The sequence below is a fragment of the Macaca mulatta genome, chromosome 1, assembly GCF_049350105.2.
Source record: "Macaca mulatta isolate MMU2019108-1 chromosome 1, T2T-MMU8v2.0, whole genome shotgun sequence".
Classification (NCBI taxonomy): domain Eukaryota; kingdom Metazoa; phylum Chordata; class Mammalia; order Primates; family Cercopithecidae; genus Macaca; species Macaca mulatta.
The window spans coordinates 123,568,827-123,590,869 of NC_133406.1; the positions used below are offsets into that span (position 1 = coordinate 123,568,827).

Below are 22,043 nucleotides of genomic sequence, written 5' to 3' on the forward strand. Positions count from 1 at the left end.
TTCATCTGGACAGTCAGCCCTTGGGTCACACTTCATGGGTCTTTTTGTTACATACATGTGCCTGGAACAAGTGCCCAGTGTGCTCTTTGGAACAATTATAAAGTCATCATTATTCTGGATGATGATTTTAGGTTTGGATGATAAACGTTTTGTGTTGGTCGTGTATGTTTTTGAATATGGTCAAGCCTGAGCTAAGTCTCTATAATTTTCTTGCTTTCCAGGAAGGAGTGAAATATTTCTTAACTCAGTAGGAATGTAGTGAATTACCGTGTTTGCTTATCCTTGCAGAGTGGAGAATGTTTTTTGCCAGAGCAATTGTTTGCAAGAGCGGCCAGCCCAGAGGACTACAGAAGGACATTCAGGCAGAACATTCACCTCTCCCTAGAAGACAGCCTATGAAAGAGAACTAAGTGTGTTCAATGGACAGTTTCTGCCCTTCAAGTGGCATTATTGAAGTATAATGACCCCAAAGCCCTTGAGACTATTGTGTTCTGATGGGACTGTTGTACTGGGTGCCACAGGATGAGATCATAGGCCTGGAGTGAGGGCCGGGTTTCCTGGGGGAATAGATGTCCCATCATTGGTCACCAGGGAGGAGCAGGTGTTCGGTAGGAAATAAGTGCAGGGAGGCAGCTTGAGAATCCCTTCCCCTTTCTGGGTCTTGGGAGGGGTGGGGCTGGGATTCCAGGCAGAGTAGACCTGATTTGAGGGCACTTGGACTGCGTGCAGTTGTGCTGGCTCACGCCACATGACAGGATAGAAGCCCTGTAGGAAGACAGTGCAGCTTTGTCCAACAGAGCGCGGCCAAGCTGTGCACCCTGCTGGGGGCTGCCCTTGCTGGGAGAAAGGCATGTCTTTTTCTCGACACAAAGGTACCACCTACTAACTAAACCCTTACCTGACAAGGACCTGCCCACCAACTGGGATCGCTGTCTTCTAAGGTATCTGCCTGCCTTGTGGGTGGGGAGAGGGGACCCATTTTTCTGGTTTTTTTCAGCCCAGAGAAGCTTTTTCTGCCCACAAAGACATATTCTGCACGCCAAGCCATCAGACTGCTTAAGGTGGGTACATTTTCATCACTGGGCATTTCTAAATCTGAGTCTGAGGATCCTGAAATTCACAACATCTTTTAATTGTTGTTAGTTATTCTCTGCCTTGTTCTTTCTTTCACTTTTTAAAAAGTAAAATAGAGATAGCATCTCGCTATGTTGCCTAGGCTGGTCTCGAACTCCCAGGCTCGAGCAATCCTCTCCCCTTGTTCTCCCAAAGTGTTGAGATTACAGGCATGAGCCACCTTGCTCAACCCTTTCTTTCACTTTTGAATGTTTATTAAACGCTTGTTAAAAGCCAGAGATTTACTGAGCTCCTACTGTCTACCAAAAACTGTTCTAGACCTTGGGGTTACATAGATGGGGGTATGGGTGGGGTGCAAACATTCCTCCGCTTGTGCAGCTGGTATATTAGAGAGAGGATTGTGCTCTGGGGACTCAGGGAATGCTGTGTTCTGTGTTTAGGATGGAAGGCAAAGGGAAACCCAGCATCCCTCATCCCAGGTGGTGGCAGCAGCAGAGCTGGCTAGCTATGCCCTGCAGAGGGTCCGTCTCCTGAGTGTCATTAGCATCAGAGGATGATTTGGGGTGGTGAACAAGCATTCGCAGCCCGTCACCCAGGGGGAATCTCAGAAATATCTGAAGAACCCTTTGCAAGGGCTAAATTCTGCGGGGGTATTTAATGGGTATGTGAAGTCTGCTCAGAGCAATTATATATGGCTTTGGTTCCCTCTAACCAGCACTAATTCTGCCCTTTCCAGTCTGAAGATGGGTCTTCTTGACTGAGAACTGAGAAGTAAAGTACAATTTGAGGAGTTCTGCCTGTTTTGTTTTGAGACAGAGTCTCGCTCTGTTGCCCAGGCTGGAGTGCAGTGGCGTGATCTCGGCTCACTGCAACCTCCGTCTCCCAGGTTCAAGCAATTCTCCTGCCTCAGCCTCCTGAGTAGCTGGGACTATAGGCGTACATCACCACACCCAGCTAATTTTTTTGTATTTTCAGTAGAGAAAGGATTTTGCTGTGTTGGCCAGGCTGGTCTTGAACTCCTGACCTAAGGTGATCCCCCCCGCCTCGGCCTCCCAAAATGCTGGGATTACAGCAGTGAGCCACCACACACAGCCCGAGTTCTGCCTTCTTGCTATCATCTGTTAACGAAATACAGTTAGCCCCAATTAGCCTCCCTTTCCTCTTGAGCTGTCTTCTCATTGAGAGTCTCTTTTCCGAACACGTCTGAACCCTGCTTTCAGAATGGGTTCTGCCTGAGCCCCGGATGCCACCAACTTTGCAAAAGATGGCTCCTCTCAGGGTCCCTGTCACTTCCACTTCTGCAGAGCATGACCCCTGTGCTTAGGTGCAGGGTAGCAGTCCCTCTCATTTCTTTCTTTAAACTATGAAAGACGAAATTGTCAACATGAGGAGAATTTATCAGACACCCAGGGTCTAGGAGAAGGAAATTCCCAGCTATCCCCACTCAATCTTGCCTCTGTGCCAGCGTTGTCAAATGTGTCATCAGAAGGCCTGCTCATGCCTTTGAACCCCGAGGGCAGAGTCACCCGCTTGTGGATAAGCAGGAAGAAAAGCCACAGCTCCACAGCTCAGCAGCAGACAGCCATCTGGTGAAATTCTATGTGCATCTTTGTGTCTGTTGGCTTCTGCCCCTCGTCCATCCACCCCAGCAGACCCCTTCTGGTTTCTAGCCTCTGTTCCTAGGTCCTCCCTCTACCTGTGTCTGCCCACTTTTACAACTCTCTTTCTAGATTTGACTCACTTGTGTCACCTGGTTTCTGCTTTTTGATTGACCTTGAACCCATATTTGTCTACTCCTGAGTCAATCAATTTTGCTTCCAGTCCCTGCGCCCAGACGTGCCCACACCTGGAACTGCCTACCAGGGTCAGCCAGTTGCTGCTGCCTGGCTCTTGGCTTTCTATGCCTCCAGCCCCTGATTCTGCCTGCCAGTGAGCTGCATGTGGCTCTCTGCCCCAACCCAGCATGTGCACTGTGATTCTCAGGAGCGTGGCTTCCAGGCCTTACATCTGGCTGCACAACCTCGTGTGCAGGCCACAGTCCCCCTTCCCTCTCTCTCCTTACCTTCTCCATTACTCTCTCTACTCATGGTTTGTGGATTTTCATGCAGGAGCTCTCATCTTAACACGTGGTCTCCTCCACTCCACTACCTCCCAGGTCTGTCTTTTGAGAAAGGAATGCTGTTCCATTGCTGCCATCCCACCTCCCTGGGCTCAGAGAACCAGCACAGTCACATGGGCTTTCCTGAGCTGTGATATCAAGGTCACTTGTTTCAGTACCACCTCTGTCGCCTGGGGTGCAGACACCCAAGACTGCAAAGTTTTATTCTCCCTGGTTATTTTATTTCCTGTGAATTACTGGAGATTTCCTCCATTCTTCTTGTGGCTTCTATTTCTTTTCTTATATCAGGCTCTATAATTTTGCTGCCGTAGCCAGTGCATTGTTTTGTACATTCTTGGTTTTAAAAAAATGACAGAAATTCAATTCTAATAAGCACCAATGATAGAGAGGATTTGTGGGCTCCTGTAACCAAAACAAGAAGGGCAGAAACAGGGTTGGACATCAGTGGCCACCAGAACCAGAAGCTGGAGGCTCTCAGGACACTCTCTCCTCACCCTTTTTTCCTGCTTGCTGCAGGCAGCTCTATGCTCTCTGGCTGGCTTTCCTCTCAGTGCTGGAGGCAGGGATGCCAGCAGTTCCCATCTCACATGTTCCCAGCTTTGTGTCCAACAGGGCAGGGTTTGCTTCTTGGTTCAAAACACCTTTGAAAGCACCTGGTTAGGCCAAGCGCAGTGGCTCACTCCCGTAATCCCAGCACTTTGGGAGGCAGAGGTGGGCGGGTCACCTGAGGTGGGGAGTTCGAGACCAGCTTGACCAACATGGAGAAACCCCGTCTCTACTAAAAATACAAAATTAGCCAGGCATGGTGGCACATGCCTGTGATCCCAGCTACTCGGGAGGCTGAGGCAGGAGAATCGCTTGAACCCAGGAGGCAGAGGTTGCAGTGAGCTGAGGTTGCACCATTGCACTCCAGCCTGGGCAACAAGAGCAAAACTCCATCTGAAGAAAAAAAAAGAAAAGAAAAGAAAGAAAGAAAGAAAGCACCTGGTTAGCCAGGCGCAGTGGCTCACGCCTGTAATCCCAGCACTTTGGGAGGCTGAGATGGGCGGATCACGAGGTCAGGAGATTGAGACCATCCTGGCTAACACGGTGAAACCCCGTCTCTACTAAAAAATACAAAAAACTAGCTGGGTGAGGTGGCGGGCGCCTGTAGTCCCAGCTACTCGGGAGGCTGAGGCAGGAGAATGGTGTGAACCCAGGAGGCAGAGATTGCAGTGAGCCGAGATCGCGCCACTGCACTCCAGCCTGGGCGACAGAGCGAGACTCTGTCTTAAAAAAAAAAAGAAAAGAAAAAAAAAAAAGAAAGCTGGTTAATATCTTGGAGAATTAGGTCACCTCACAGTCCAAGGGAAAACGAGAGAAGCCCTTATAGAGCCTCATCACTGGGGGGATGTTCCTAAGTGAAAGGATGTCCATGCCAGAAAGAAGGGGTCTTGGCAGATAATAAATGTCCACTGCAGACCAAGATTAAATACATCCTGGCTCTGACCATCTCTCATCTCTTCCCCCCTAAGCGCTCTTCCCCAAGTTAGGAGAAGTCTTTTATTCCAGAAGTCTTTTTGTTTGGCAACTTGATTATGGAGAATGTGACCCCAGTATACTAAGTTTTCTTGGGTAAAATGTGGAAGGAATATATATTGACAACAACGGTGGTGAAAAGAGAGAGGGAGAGGAGGATCAGATTACACTGTAGTTTTCACACGCAGCTCAGCAGATCTACACCAAGTCTCTAGCAACATTTTCATTGACATAAGCTAACTCAAGCACATCTTTGGGCTTTCATTGTAACTTTGAGTGGATACGTTTTATAGAGACAGGTGGTTAGTGCTAGAGCACTAGTTTCAGATGCAGCAGAACACCCTTCATTTATCACAAAGAAAATAGTATGAACTTTAATATGTAGAACAGATCAGACCATATATGCTGTAATTGAAGTTTCCCTTCTGTTACCCTCCACAGGAACCTGAGCTCCACAGAACTCAATGAAAAAGCAACTATAACAGAAGAGATACGTACGTTATATTCTCTGTTTACTTTGTTTATGTTTATGTCTGAATTTACTTTGAAACGCTTCAGCATTGGCAGTGTGATTTGCTTGTGTATGTTATTTAGATGTAATCTGCACCCAAGGGATGATCACTTGCTGTAATTGGGAATGCGTACTCCAGGGATGGTTAGTTAATATTTACCAAAGTAGCAGACAACACAGAAAATGAGAGCCAAGTGAAAGGGGAAACCCCTTATAAAATCATCAGATCTTGTGAGACGTATTTACTACCATGAGAACAGTATGGGGGAACCGCCCCATGATTCAATTATCTCCCACCAGGTCCCTCCCACAATATGTAGGAATTATGGGAGCTGCAATTCAAGATGAGGTTTGGGTGGGGACACAGCCAAACCATATCACCCGATAACAAGGTTAAGAAGGGGGAAGAGCCAATATCTTCACCTCATCAAGGTTGGATCCAACTTTTGTGGGGCCTGAGACTTACATACCTTCAGGGTCTTCTCTGAAAAAGATGTATTAAAAATTATAAATACAAAATTAGCAATGAAAATGAATACAGAATGAGAAAAAAATGACTTCAATTTTTTTTTTTTTTTTTTTTTTTTTTTTTGAGATGGAGTCTCACTTTGTCTCCCAGGCTGGACTGCAGTGGCGCGATCTCAGCTCACTGCAACCTCTGCCTCCAGGGTTCAAGCGATTCGCCTGCCTTAGCCTCCCGAGTAGCTGGAATTACAGGCATGCACCACCATGCCTGGATAATTTTTGTATTTTTAGTAGAGACGGGGTTTCACCATGTTGGCGGCTGATCTTCAACTCCTGACCTCAGGTGATTCACCTGCTGTGCCCTCCCAACGTGCTGGGATTACAGACGTGAGCCACTGTGCCCGGCCGATGACTTCAAATATTGAAAAGTTTACAAATACCACAAAAATCCCCCAAATAACATAATATTTCTATTAATTAATGGTTGATATGGCTGTGTAATACATTTTCTTACTTTTTTGCTGCGTCCTCCTTGATGGCCTCTTCATGTCACCACCATGTTGTAATACTTTCTATAGAGAGAATAAAATAATTCAGTGCTTCCTCTAACTTGGTTGATCAAAATTTTTTCCATGTTAATTTTTAAGATTCATAAAACATGCAACTTCAATAGACAAGTTCACTCTTTGTAGTTCTTCCACAAGGTTGTGCACTATAAACAGAAAAATTCTGATGAATTTAGTTTTGCATAATATCTTCACAAAAGAAAACATCATGGAGTGTTTATAATTGTATACACTGCATATAAAGCACACTCCTGACAGAATGTCCTTTACTAGAAATGGATGAGAACAGAATCCTCCACTAGGAATTGTTTATGTCTTGATGGAAAGACACTTCCAGAGATTAGTTTCTGGCTTCGCACAATTAAAACCTTGTTTCTTCCCCTCTCCCTGTAAGGATCCAGTGCTGGGTGCCATAGCATAGGTTCATGCTCATAGGTGCTCTGGTTCCGTATCTTCCTGTTATATCACTCGGTAAGTTTGCCCCGTGGGTGGTAAGAATATTCCTGCACAGGACAGCTAGGAATAAGTTAACTATACATGGAAATGTCTGCAAACCACATAAATACCTCCCACTAAACCGCAGCTAAATGTATCACCAACTCAACTTTCCTTAACTAGATCCCCAAAATGCTTACGGTCACTCCCCACCACCTGAAAGGGGAGACTGGCTGAAAGAAATTCATAATGGAAAGAGAGAGTGCCTTATTCCATTGTGGTTCAAATCTGTCCTTGGCAAAATTTATAAAACCATCTACCATGTAAACAGATGGCTGGGGACCCTCCCAGGGCCTTGGAAGTGGTCCATCACATGAGAGCTCTGATATTTAGCTTTGTTTGTTTCGTAATACAATGCCTCTCCACCAAACTATAGAGGGTCACCAATATTTACCTTGGGAACAGCTAGTTGAATTAGGTGGGTTTGCAACAAAGGGAATAAATGAAAGACAGGCTTTTTCTATTTATAAGCTTCTGCTTATAATCATCAGCAAAACAGTCACACATAAAATAACTGCCAAAAACTTAACAAAACTACATGGCCAGAAGTGCAATTTAATGTAGTAGAAACGAAGTACAAATTACAACAAAGGGCAGATGAATAAAGAGGGTGAATGGATTAATCATAGGGTGTTGCCGGGCGCGGTGGCTCACGCCTGTAATCCCAGCACTTTGGGAGGCCGAGGCGGGTGGATCACAAGGTCAGGAGATCGAGACCACGGTGAAACCCCGTCTCTACTAAAAATACAAAAAAATTAGCCGGGCGAGGTGGCGGGCGCCTGTAGTCCCAGCTACTGGGGAGGCTGAGGCAGGAGAATGGCGTAAACCCGGGAGGCGGAGCTTGCAGTGAGCCGAGATCCGGCCATTGCACTCCAGCCTGGGCGGCAGAGCGAGACTCCGTCTCAAAAAAAAAAAAAAAAAAAAAAAAATCATAGGGTGTTTTCTGGAAAAGGTGAGTTTGAAAGAGCTTTTGTATGGAGTGAGGCATAGAAAGAAGGGGAAAATGCATTTGAGGAAGGCCTGAAAGGTCTAAATACACTGAAGAACATCAAATTGTATACAGGAATCAGCTGAAAATTGACTGGAAAGGAGTGTTCATGAAAAACAGCATAAAATTAAATTTTAATAAGACTGTTTATGGTCAGAACGAAATAACTAGTGCACATCTAGTCCACCAAGTGTCAGCAACTAGAAAATTAAACAAAAATATTAATATCTGAAATAGTTATTTTCGGTTATTGAACAACAGGCATTTCAGGCATGAGATCTCAGAGAGAAGACAAACAAGTGAGGTGAGCCCTACCATAGCCCTAGCCTTTTATTTCAATGCATTTTCTGGACCAGTTGCAGGAAAGGGGAATTCAGAGTATGGCAGTCTCATTGACTCAAAAAGTCAGAGACTGGAGTTCAGGAAGCCTGAGGCATCTGGATGGAACTTGTGAGACACAGTAGCAGAATGAAAGAGCAACACAGAATAAGTTCCAGAAATCTGCAGAGGATCCTCTTGAATCTTTGGCTAAATAATAAGATGCACATGTTTAAGGTGAAACTCCATAAACCCCGGGAAATAATAATGATTAAGGAAAGATAAATTACGGGGAACTATAAACTGAGCAACTACCAGAGCTTGCACAGGACTGGGAGATATTTGAGTTCAGCTCAGCCAGAATGGGAAGACCTCATTGAGTACTTGCTGCATTCAGGTGAAATCCTGGAAAGAGTATGTCTTACTAGTAGGGCTAAACTAGTCCTAGAGCAAAAGATACTCTAGACTCTTTCTAAAAAAGCCTCAAAGGGATAAAGCTGATCTGAAATTAATTAATCTATTGCAAGAGCAAAAATCAATAATTTGTAAAGAAACACAAGAAAGTTTAGGCTAACAATGGAATATTCGCAATAGCCAGAATCCAGTCAAAATTATTAGACATGCCATAAACAAGAAATGTAACCCATAATGAAAGGGAAAATCAGACAATAGAAGCAGATCTAGAAATGACAAAGATGGAATTAGCAAACAAGGGCGTTAAAACAACGATTATAGATTTGTTCAAGCAATTAAGGGAAAACACGAACATAATAAGTAAGTAAATGGAAATCATTAAAAGAAACAGGCCAGGCACAGTGGCTCATGCCTGTAATCCCAGAACTTTGGGAGGTCAAGGCAGGTGGATCACCTGAGAGGTCAGGCGTTCAAGACCAGCCTGGCCAATATAGTAAAACCCCGTCTCTACTAAAAATAGAAAAAAATAGCCAGGCGTGGTGGTGGGCACCTATAATCCCAGCTACTTGGGAGACTGAGGCAGAAGAATCGCTTGAACCTGGGAGGCAGAGGTTGCAGTGAGCCGAGATCACACCATTGCACTCCGACCTGGGCAACAAGAGTGAAACTTCATCTCAAAGAACAAAAACAAAAACAAAAACAAAAAACAGAAAAAGAAACAAATCAGCCATCTAAAGCTAAAAAACACCCCAATATCTAAAACAAAAAGCCCACTAGGCAGATTTAAAGGCAGATTCTACATTATAGAAGAAATAAATTAATAAAAGATGTATTATATCAACCCTAGAACAAACTATTAAAAAAGTTATAGCTAATAAGACAATAGTGAAAATAAAATGAAATAATAAATTTTTTAATTCAAAAGAAGGGAGAGAGAAAGGAAAACAAAACCAAAGAAAAACTGAAACCAATAAGTCAATAGTTAACTGATTTAACACAGCCACATTAAGAATTGTATTAGGTAAAAATGGACCAAAATCATCTATTAAGAGATACCATTATACTTGGTAGAAAAGTATAATAGGACCAAAATCATCTATTAAGAGATACTATTATACCTGGTAGAAAAGCAACATCCAACTATTTGTTTTCTACAAGGCTTAGTTTTTTAATACAAAGATACATATAGGTAAAAGTTAAAGAACAGAAGAAGATATACCAGGCAAATATTAATTATAAAGCTAGAGTGGCTACTTTGATATCAGACAAAGTAGACTTCATGATAAGAAATATTTCCAGATTAAAGGGAAATATTTCATCATAAAAAAGGGTCAATTGATCAAGAATATTTACAATAGTCAATGTATGTGCACCTAATAATAAAGTTTGAAAATACACAAAGAAAAAACTGACAGAACTGAAAGAAAAAACACACAAATACAAAAGTATAGTCTGAGATTTTTAATACTCCTCTCTCAGTAGTTGATAGAACAAAAGGGCACAAAAGTTAGAAAGTATATGGAGGTCTTGAACAACACCATCAAACAATCAAACTTAATTGATATTTATGGAATACTCCAGACAGCCAACTATGAAACACACACTCCTTGTAAGTGAAAATAGAACATTTATCTTAGAGGACACAGAGGGCACATCATGGGCCATAAAATACGTTTCAATAAATTTAAAGATATTCAAACCCTATACAGAGTATGTTCTCTGACCAGACCACAACGGAACTACATTAAAAAACAAGAAGAAAAAAATCTACAAAATCCACAAATATTTGAAAATTAAACAACGAACTTTAAAATAACCTATGGATCAGGTCAGAAAATATTTTGCGAAATTAGAAAATACGTTGAACTAAATAGATTGGATAGATATAGATAGATAGATAGATAGATAGATAGATAGACAGATAGATAGATAGATAGAAATATGTGGATACAGTTAAAGAAGTACTTAGACAGAAATTAACAACTTTAATGCTTACATTAGAAGAAAAAAAGTTTAAAAATCAATGCCCAGGCCGGGCGCGGTGGCTCACGCCTGTAATCCCAGCACTTTGGGAGGCCGAGGCGGGCGGATCACAAGGTCAGGAGATCGAGACCACGGTGAAACCCCGTCTCTACTAAAAATACAAAAAATTAGCCGGGCGCGGTTGTGGGCGCCTGTAGTCCCAGCTACTCGGGAGGCTGAGGCAGGAGAATGGCGTGAACCCGGGAGGCGGAGCTTGCAGTGAGCCGAGATCGCGCCACTGTACTCCAGCCTGGGCGACAGAGCGAGACTTGTCTCAAAAAAAAAAAAAAAAAATCAATGCCCTAAGCTTCTACCTTATGAAACTGGAAAATAACAGCAAAATAAACTTCAAGTAAATAGAAGAAAGGAAATAATAAACATAAAAAAGGAAATCAGTACAACAGAAAATATGCAAATAGCAAAGAAAACTGATAAATCCAAACATTCATTCTTTGAAAAAAAATTCAATGAAGAAAATAAACTTCTAGTGGGCAAAGGATATGAACAGACACTTCTTAAAAGAAGACATTTATGTGGCAAAAAAAAAAAAAAATTAAAAAAAGCTCAACATCACTGATCATTAGAGAAATGCAAATCAAAACCACAATGTGATACCATCTCATGCCAGTCAGAATGGTGATTATTAAAAAGTCAAGAAACAATAGATGCTGGTGAGGCTGTGGAGAAATAGGAATGCTTTTACACTGTTGGGAATGCAAATTACTTAAAACATTGTGGAAGACAGTGTGACAATGCCTGAAGGATCTAGAACCAGAAATACCATTTGACCCAGCAATCCCATTACTGGGTATATACCCAAAGGAATACAAATACTATAAAGACACATGTACACATGTTTATTGCAGCACTATTTACAACAGCAAAGACATGGAACCAACCAACCCAAATGCCCATCAGTGACAGACTGGATAAAGAAAATGTGGTACATATACACTATGGAATACTATGCAGCAATAAAAAGGAATGAGATTAATGTCCTTTGCAGGGACATGGATGAAACTGGAAGCCATCATCCTCAGTAAAACTAACACAGGAACAGAAAAGCAAACACCACACGTTCTCACTCATAAGTGGGAGTTGAACAATGAGAACACATAGACACAGGAAGGAGAACAACACTCACCGGGGCCAGTCAGGGGGATGGGGGGCAAGGGGAGGGAGAGCATTAGGACAAATAGCTCATGCATAAGGGGCTTAAAACCTAGATGACGGGTTGATAGGTGAAGCAAACCACCCTGGTACATGTATACCTATGTAACAAACCTACATGTTCTGCACTTGTATCCCAGAACTTAAAGTAAAATTTAAAAAATTTTAAAAAAGAAAGTAAAAACTATCTTCTGCTTTTTGTAGTCCCTCCCCCACCACACTCCCAACACTATGACAGTCAATTCCAAGCTAATGTTTGATGAATGAAAAAAATCCTCAAAATAAGCTTTGTTTTCCATTAAAGAGAAAACAACCCCTAAAAATAAAAAATAAACTTCTACCAGCAAGACAGATAAAGAAAAAAAAAGGAAAAACACAAAAATAAATATTAATAATAAAAGAAGGGACAGCATTATAAGTCTTATAGACATTAAAAAATAAAAAGGGGATATTATGAACCACTTATGCCAACCAATTAAAAAGTTTAGTTGAAATGGATAATTCCTTTGAAAACATGAATAACTCAAATTGACACAAGAAGAAATAGAAAATCTCATCAATTCTATGTTAAGCCTAAATAAATTGGATTTATAACTTAAACTCTTCTGACAAAGTGGACTCTGGGCCTAGATAGATTAAATAATGAATTCTATCAAACATCTAAAAAGGAAATAATATCAGTCTTAAGCAAAATCTTTCAGAAAATAGAGGGGGAAGAAATACTTTCCAACTCCTTTTATGAAGTCACCATTATTCTAACAACAAAACCAGACAAAGACATTAAAAGAAAATTATAGTCTAATTCCTTATGAACATAGCATAGATAAAAAATTCTTAACAAACTATTAGCAACTAGAATCCAGAAATATAATTAAAATGATAATACATCATGACTGAATGGAGTTTATTCCAGGCATGCAAGGTTATTTAACATTTGAAAATCAATCATTGTCATTCATCACATTAACAGAATAAAAAAGAAAAATCCTATGATCATTTACAACAATGCAGAAAAATCATCTGATGAAATTCAGTGCCTTGTTACGATTTTTAAAACTCAGTAAACTAGGAATAAAAGACAACTATCTTAACCTAATAAAGGAATCAATGAAAAACCTGAGCAAATACTGTAAATTAATATTGAAAGACTCAACATTTTCCCATTAATATTGAGATCCAGGCAAGAATGTTTGTTTTTTATCTTCTATTCAACATTATATTGGTGTCCCACCAGTAAAATAACACCTAAAAAATAAAATAAAATCTTATAGATTAGAAAAAACAGAAGTTAAACTTTTTTTATTCACATAGTACACAATTTTCTTTTCTTTTCTTCTTTTAGTTAATAGAGATGGGGTCTTGCTGTGTTGCCCAAGTTGGTCTCAAACTCGTGGCCTCAAGCAATCCTCCCACCACAGCCTCCCAAAGTGCTAAGATTACAGGCATGAGCCACCATGCCCAGTCATATACATAATTTTCTATCCAGAAAATACTAACAAGTCTACCCTGAATGGCTACTATGTTAATAAGTGAATCTAGTAAGGTTGTAGAATACAAAGTTAACAGAAAAAATTGTATTTCTGTATTCAAGCAACAAATAAGTGAGACATTAAAATGTAAAACATCATTTACAATAGCATCAGAAATAGATAATATTTTGGAATTAATTTAACCAAGCATGTATAGAACCTATGCTAAAAACTACAAAAAAACTACTGAAAGAAATTAAAGACCTTTGGAAAATGGAGAGACATACCCGTTTGTGAATTGGAAAACTCAATATTGTTATGCTGTCAATTCTCATCACATTGATCTACAGATTACATGCAATCCCAATCAAAATCCCAGCAGGCATTTTTTCTTTAAGCAATTTTTATACTGAACCTAAAATTTGTAAAAAATAAAAATAACCTATGTTAGCCGAAACAATTTTGAAAAAGAAGTTCAAAACTGAAGGACTTAATTTGATATCAAGACTTACTTTAAAGCTACAGTAATCAATGTGTAATGTATTGCCTCTGGCTGCTTCCTCATTATGATGGTAGAGTTGAGTAATTATAACAGGGACCATATGGCCCAGAAGGCCTAAAATCCTATCTGGCCTTTTACAGAAAGAGTTTGCTGACCTCTATCATAGATGATGCTCATATGTAAGACACTACTATCTATAATTCCTGGCCTACCAGGTATTATTCCACCACTTTCTCTGTTATTCATTATAGCATATTAAAGTGCAGATAAGGGAAAATAATTTTATAAATAATCTTTAATCCCTTCGAATTTATTTAAAATCAAAATTGTTCATAGATTTTGGCACTTTATAGTTAATAATACGTTATTTGCAACATCCCTTACAACTGTGTACAAAGCCATAGTGGAAAACCAGTCCTACCAGGATGAAGATAATTACACATTAAATTTGTATTGTATGTAAATATGTATAGGAGGCATTGTAAGCATTATTTGACCCATTTTTTAAATGAGGAGGCTGACTGGCAAATGCATCTATTAGAGCCTGCAGAAAGTGAGGAAGGCATGGTTAGGAAAAACAGACCTACTGGACAGTGGAATTAATAGGTTGAAATTGGTAATAGATTGGACATAGGTAATGAAGACAAGAAAGTATTGGAAAAGTAATTTTGAGAGTTGTTGTGAATCTGGGTTTCTAGACAGGGTTGCCATTGACCTGGTAGGAAAATTGTGAAAAAACATTTATTTCGCCACTGAGAGCAGATTGATTATGTGTTCCCTTTCTAATTGCTTAATGGTGCTTTCCAAATTAATGGACTTACTAAGTACCTGGTCATCTTGTTAGAATGCAGATTCTGATTCAGCAGTTTTGGGATAAGGCCCAAGATTCTGCGTTTCCAATCAGCTTCCAGGTAATTCTCATGTGACTGGTTCAGGAACCACACTTTTTAAGAAAGGCATTAAATGTGACTAAAGGAAATCCAAGTGTAGATTTCTTCTGGAAGGTAAGAGGAGGGTGCTGACGGGGAATACTGTTTATGCAGTTGGAAAGAAGCTATCTATTTGTCTTCTCTAGAGGCAAGATACAAAACTAAGGGCCTGTAATCTTGAGGAGATTCTCAGCGCAGAGAAGAGAAGGCTCTAGAACAATCAAGGAGACAGACTAAGAGCCATCAGAAAAATAGAAAAACCAGGAGCATTTAGTGTCATTAAGGAATCCTATGGAATACTGAATGTCAAGGAGTCAGTCAATGAATTCCAACATGCAACTCAGTCATCACACCATCTTTTCTGGCCCCCTTTCTTTGCCTTCTTTGGTCTTTTTTCCAGCTCTCTCTAGAATGTAGTAGATACTTACTGGATTGTCTGTCCAAAGCTTCCCCACTCCGTTTTTTTTTTGTTTGTTTTTTTTTTTTTTTTGGTAAAGCCACCCATCATCAACACGACTACCGTAAGAGCTGCCATATTTTTATATGACTCTCGGTCCTCTTCCTACAGTTGATTGGTCCAGGCATGGACACCTGATCCCAGCTCAACCAATCATAAATTTCTTCTCTGGGATTATTCAAAATAGGATTCTACAGAGACAAAAGTTGTCAGGTGCAAAACAGTCTTTATAATAGGAAAAGTCGTTAGGCACAAAATCTACTAGTCCTAATATGCAGCCATGTTAGGAGCCAGCACAGAGAAAAAGTAAAGACAGGTGATGGAAGACAGTCCTAGCAGCATTCCAGTTGTTGTTCCAACTGTTCCGGAGCCCAACTACTTTCGTTCCTTTCCCATGATTTGGTTATTCAATGTTCCCTTCAGTGACCCAGAAAATTCCCCCTATTGCCTAAGTGAGTTTGAGTCACTTGCAACAGAATCCTGACTAATACATGGCAAACCTTATCCCCACTCATTTTGTCTTATACAGCATCTTCCTTTGGGTCCCTGCATGCTGTTGACTGCAGCTTTCCCAGGTTTTTCCTTAGAATGACACCAGGCCAAAACCAGCTGCTGGGCAAGGACCATAAACCCCAGTGCTGGTCTTGGTGGATGTTAATGGGTCACTGAACACCAATGTACCAAGTCGATGTGTTCATGGCAACAGCCAAAAAGAGCCCACAAAAGTCTAATCTTTGGCACACTGGGGGCTTCACTGGCAGATTGTTAAGACCCTGGGGGCAAAACTTAATTTGCATAAGTATTTGCAATGCACAATTACCTTTTTATTCATTTAGACTAAATTAAATTCATTTTGGAATCTCCAAAGTTATTGCTGTTGACTTCTCTTCCCTTACTTCACGTTCTAGGTATATTTTCCCAAAACCGAAAGCCATTTTCATCTCTAGTTTTCTGGATGCCTCAGATCCCAGGTGAGGTTTTATCCCGCCACAGTTCTTTAAGATTAGCAAAATAAATTAACTCCTTAACTGCTGGGAAATTTAAACAACAAAAAAACTGCTGTTTTGCAAAAATGCGAATATTATTAGTATTCCCTACTCTCTTCCTTACTCCCAACACACACACACACAGACACACACACACACACACACACAGGCACGCACACAGGCCTGGCTGCACTCGAGAAGCCCATTCCCACCACCCCTTCTGCAGACAGAAATGCTGGCATTCGTAAGCTGTCACACTGAGGAAGACAGCAGCTGTGTTATTCCATGATTTATAGAACAGATTTGCATTTCCTTGCCTTTGAAGCTTGCCTATAATCTGCCACATAAATATTTGAAAGACAGGATGGTGGAAACAGACCTAAGCAGCTTAATCGAACACTTGGCAGGTAGAGGACTCGGGCTGGTGTTCATTTCAAACACCCCCATTGCCCCGAGGCCTCTTGGTGTGTGTATGCAAAATTGAAATTCAATGTTTAAACCCAAACCTACAGTCACAATTCCACTTGAAGAAAAAGTCAGAAGAATGCCCCTCTGAAAGGAGGTTTTGTTTCGTCTGGTCTCCTGAGGCAAAAGCCCAGTAGTCTTCCTTAAATTCTGCTCCAGGAAGCAGGAAGCAGGGAGCATAAGTGTCTCAGCCACTCCAGAAGCCCTAGGTGTGCTCATGCAGGGACAGGAGCTCTGCCTTGCCTCACAGAGGCCCTGAGGCCACAGAGAGGCACTTTCACCAGGGAGCAGGCACATTCCTGTCCTGGAGACCAGTCATAGCTCTGGCTGCTCCATAGAACCAGGATTCCCTGGTAGAGGATCAGGCAAACCTTCAATTTTCCATGCATCCACCTTTGTGCAGCTTTTCACAAAATATGGTATGGAGAACACTTTCTGGAGTTCATGTTAAATGGCCACAGTCGCAGTGCTTTTTTTTTTTTTTTTTTTTGAGACAGAGTCTCACTCTGTTGTTGCCCAGGCTGGAGTGCAGTGGCACGATCTTGGTTCACTGCAAGCTCCACCTCCCAGCTTCAAGCCGTTCTCTTGCCTCAGCCTCCTGAGTAGCTGGGACTACAGGCACCCACCACCACTCCCGGCTAATTTTTTTTTTTTTTTTTTTTTTTTAGTAGAGATGGGGTTTCACCATGTTAGGCAGGATGGTCTTGATCTCCTGACCTCATGATCTGCCCGCCTTGGCCTCCCAAAGTGCTGGGATTACAGGCGTGAGCCACCATGCCTGGCCAACAGTCACAGTGCTTTTTAGCCCATTATAAGCTGTAAGTCCTGCAGGAAAAATAAAAATCTAAGTTGATTTAACCTAATTATTTAAGTGGAAAATATGCACTTTTATTTTTGCAGTAGTTCTATTAATATACTATTGGAGAATTAAAATACCGAAAATTGGCTAGGTGCGGTGACTCACGCCTATAATCCCAGCACTTTGGGAGGCTGAGGCGGGCAGATCACCTGAGGTCGGAAGTTCGAGACCAGCCTGACCAACATGGAGAGACCCCCGTCTCCACTAAAAATAGAAAATTAACTGGGCATGGTGGCAGGCACCTGTAATCCCAGCTACTTGGGAGGCTGAGGCAGTAGAATTGCTTGAACCCGGGAGGCGGAGGTTGCGGTGAGCTGAGATTGCGCCATCGCACTGCAGCCTAGGCAACAGGAGCGAAACTCTGTCTCAAAAAACAAAAAAAAAGGAAAATTATGTCCTAATCTGATTCAATAAATATGTGTCGACGCCCCATATGTGCTCAAGGAGGCTAGCCACAAAGGTGTCTTCACGCTCAAGACAGCCCAAGAATGCCACTCATGGCCTAGGCATCTTATCAGAAGTTCTACAAGGTAGAGGGTGGGCAGGGGAACAGAAAGAAGAGGTTTTTGAATGTGAAGGACCTTTTATAAAATTCAAAAACAACAAGGGCAGAAGGCACAGTGAATGGAGACCCAGACTCAAAGTCAGGAGATACGGTCAGTCCAGCTCTGCCATGAGGTCCATGTTCTTAGTCCAACCACTTCACCTCTCTGGGCCTCTGTTTTCTCATCTGCAAAATGAAGCAGTTGACCTAATAACGTCCAGAGTTTCTTTCATACTGATATTCTATAGCAGGCTGGGGCTAAATTTAGATTTAGGTGTGTCCAAATGATGGAATGACCTCTTTTCCCATCCCTTCCCAGGTTCTACCTGGATTCTGGAGCTCCAGGGAAAGAACCCGCCTGTGTCCATAACTGGGGTCCCTGGTGCCTGCAGAACTTAGGACAGGGAACGGGGAAGGTGGGGTGGTTAGGGACAACACCCAAACATGGACTCCTTAAGAGAAAGTTCAACCTTAAGAAGAAAGGAATCCGTCCCAGGCAGCAGCACAGTTGCAAGTCAGAGGAAGCTGCGGTTCCGGGTCTTGGGTGGTGGCCTCTACTGTTATCAGCCACCCTGAAGTCAAGCAGACATCTGGGGTGTCTCACAATTCTCCTAACCCCTAGAATGCCAAACAAGCATGCTCTGAGGCCCTATAATATTATCACATGGCGGTCAGGGAGCTACTCTCCTTCAATACTTCCAAGCAAACTGCCTAGAGCCAAAAGTCCAGGAAGACTAAACACTCTGCAGATTTGAGTGAGAAATCCCCAGGGACTTCCATAGACACTGAGAGTCTCAGAAACACCTACCAGGTTGGTTTCCCAAGGCAGTGAGCCAGGGAAGGAGCACTGATGGTGATGTTACCTCATTTGGATGCTCCATGAGTCTACACGAGTTTCACAAAAGCTTCAAAGGAAAACAAGATATCAAATGAATCCATTAACAACATTCAGGGGAAAAGGCTACCTGGAAGAGGGACAAAAAGGGACCAGTTTCTAGAGGAAGCCTAGGGAAGATGCCTGATGTCACTGCTGACAGAGGAAGCAGGAGGACTCGGTACTCTCTGGACTGACCAGGCTGTGATGGGTGTGGCAGGCCAGAACTGGGCAGGATCATTAAAACCCTTGGAGAGGTTTTCACTGCAGGAAAGAAGAGCTACCAGGCCTGGAGGAGAGTAAGACTGGGAACCCAGGCTGCCAGTGAACTTATGCCCACCCAAAAACTCAGTGGCAGAAAAGTGGTAGGGATGAGTACACCAAAATGAGAATTACAGTCTCTGCCTCCTCAGCCCTGGCAGAGCTGCCATATGTGGCAGCAGCACTGTCCTGCCTCCAGGTGAAATAGGAGCCACTGGGATCACCCGCCACGCTGCAGGAGCTCTGAGGTGTACAGAACCGTGGGGAAGGGATATCAACACACATAAAGTAGTTCCATCTTTGCCTTATATCTGTCTTTTTATACCTCCGCAGATGTGGCCAAGAAAATTGCTACATAAATTGGACACTGCCCAAAGAAGCCTTAATGCCATTCCTGGGTTCTTTGTCAAAACCATGGTGGCTTTTCTTGTCTTCACAGAGCTGAGCCCATTGTTCTGTGGTCCCTGCAGCTGTGCCTCTGACCTGGGTGGAGCTGCAAGTCTGGGCAGGAGAAGCTTGGGAAGCTAGAGTTGTTGCTGATGATCTGTTTTCAGCTTGGGGCAGGAGCCAGGCTGGGTGCCAGAAGCAACTTTTGATCAGTCATTAGGCACAGACTTTGCTCCAGCCACACAGCCACCTCATTCCTGCCTTGGGGCCTTCGCATTCGCTGTTGGCTCTGCTTGGAGTCTTCTCTCTTGATCTGCCCCGGACTTGTTGCTCCCTACTTCATCAGATGTTACCTTCTCAGAAGGACCTTCCATGTCCACCTCCAGTGCAGGCCCTGTTCACACTCTGTCCACTGCTCTGCTGATTTCTTTATGACAGTTACGGCACTCTACAAGGATCTTGTTTATTTGTTTACATGGCCACTGTCTCTTTCCTTACTGGAACGTCTGGAACATTAGTTCCACCAGGGTCATCTGAGGGCTCCCAGGGTGACCCACACAGACCAGACCCCAGCCTGCACCCCAGGAGGCTCCTGCTCCCCACATACACAGAGCTCACCTCAGCCTTACCTCATAGATGAGGAAGACTTTGGCGCCCACATAAATGCCCATGTGTGTCCGACCCAGACAGCGGTGTTCATGCCTGCGAGAGGTCAGGGCAAGCCCGTCAGTCCCATGCTGAGATGCGAGGCCCTGGACGCCTCCTCACCTCAGAGGGTGAAGTGGGGAGGCCTGGACACCCTCTCCATCTCAAAGCGCAGCGGGTGAGGGGAAGGCCTGGCAGGCGAAGGATCTTGTGTCTCTTGTTCACTACTGTCCACAACCTCCAGCACAATGCTGGGTATATAATAGATAATATCTGTTGAATGAATAAATGCACACAGCAGCAAGCTGTGTGGCTGCTTATCCAACATAACTGTATCCCCGTGCTTCTCCCTTCCTAACATAACTCCAGTCTGCTTGGCAACATGTCCTATTCATGACCACGTGTTTGCCCTAAGCTGTTCATAGCATTCTCTTTCCCTGTGCTAATAACTGGTTTTTCAAAAGGACCCATGACTTAGTTCTGACCAAAACCATGAGCAGAAGTCTACTAGGTAGGGCCGGGGGTTCTAAAAGAGGCTTTCCCCTTTATAAAAAGAGAAGCAGCCACTGTCATATTATCTGGATTCAATCTGCTTAGTACAGCTGTGCCTTACTTCTCGCTCTGAGGAGAGTTACCGTGAAGAAAAATGCAACCCGATGAAGATAGCTAGGGTGGGAGTTGGAAGAAACTGGGTCTTCTATGACATTACTGAAGAAATAAATTAACCATCTCTGGAGCTTGCATATCTCTGGATCTCTTGCTATGGGGCATAATAAATTTTCCTATTATTAAGCCATTGTGAATTGCATCTTTTGTTACTTACAGCCAAAGGCATTTGAACGATAGAGACTATGGCATACACTGTCCCTTAGTCCTGGTGGCTGCCACTGCCCTGTAGAATAGAGCCATGACTTTTATCCACCAGGTATACTGTAGGTAAACATGAGTTAATGAATTAGTTTTTTCTTTACTTCATTCATACACCCAACAAACTTCATTGAAAACTTATGTGTACAGGCACTGCACTAGGAAGAGTGATCAGAAAGGCAAGCTGCCAACCCCGAGGAAGCTCAGAGCTCAGTGGGAGGAAGACTTTTCAACAGAGAATGACAATCTAGCATGGACACACTACAGCAGAGGCATGCAGAGGTGCCACAGCAGCGGCGGAGAGCAGCAGGCACATGGCGTGAAAGAGGACAGGCAGGAGGGTAGCTAAGTTGCTTTCACAAGAGGTTGTGTCTGATCTAGTCTTGAATGAAAAGCAGGAGATGCCCAGGAGGACCAGCTGGCTGAGTCTCTCAGGAAGAGGGAACAAAAATGTCCCACATTGGAGAGTAGGCAAGACCACTTTTCACGATGGGCCAGGCACGGTGCTAAGAGATTACGTAGACATTGCGCCCTCAGATCCTTAACAATATGCACTCAAGGTAAATACAGTTATCCCGTGTTATAATATGGAAACCGAGGCTTCAAAGGGTCAAGGAACTTGTCCAAGGTCATACAACCAGGAAGTGGCAGAGCCAGGCTTTGAACCTAGATCTTCCAGAGCCCACATTCTGTTTACCACCCCAGCACTCCTCCTACACTAGTGGACCCCGTTAGGGAAGCATCATCTGTAGGGCAACCTAGTGTCCTGCCTGTAAAAGAGAGTACACCTCCGTGGGCAGGCGAGAGAAGAGACTGAGCACACGGGCAGGAAAAGGTGTACTCTGAGAGGGGTAGTGGTTAGGTGGGTGGGCAATGGAGAGAGCAGGCAGAAAAGAGAGAATGTGGGTGGCCTGAAAACACCCGTTTCTCTTCTATTCTGTTTATTTTAACTTGAATGGCTTTACTCAGGGTCACCATCTTCTAACCTTTCCCCTTCAAATCACTCTTACAGTTAAATTATCCTGAAAATTTACCAGCCCACAAATTTTTGTTAACCAGCCTGCCACAAATATTACACAGATGGCAGAATAAATAAAATTCATTGGTAGTTACAGCAAGCCTCCCTGAAATGGTAACT

General features: G+C 42.8%; 2 long non-coding RNA genes across 2 annotated transcripts in view; one reads left to right on the forward strand and one right to left on the reverse strand.

Moving 5' to 3' along the window:
* The window catches only part of LOC144338428 (uncharacterized), a 58,586-nt gene extending 37,755 nt beyond the window's left edge, over positions 1-20,831 (forward strand). The window contains exons 2-6 of the long non-coding RNA XR_013412515.1: positions 289-410; positions 998-1,061; positions 5,153-5,205; positions 15,926-15,988; positions 19,340-20,831. This is a non-coding gene — a long non-coding RNA (uncharacterized LOC144338428). The remainder of the gene's footprint in view (positions 1-288; positions 411-997; positions 1,062-5,152; positions 5,206-15,925; positions 15,989-19,339) is intronic.
* Positions 4,995-19,416, reverse strand: LOC107000178 (uncharacterized). Its single transcript, XR_003729376.2, has 4 exons — positions 19,332-19,416; positions 18,680-18,776; positions 5,646-5,701; positions 4,995-5,187 (listed from the first exon to the last, which is right to left on the reverse strand). It is a non-coding gene; the product is annotated as an uncharacterized LOC107000178 (long non-coding RNA).
* Positions 20,832-22,043: the final 1,212 nt, after the last annotated feature.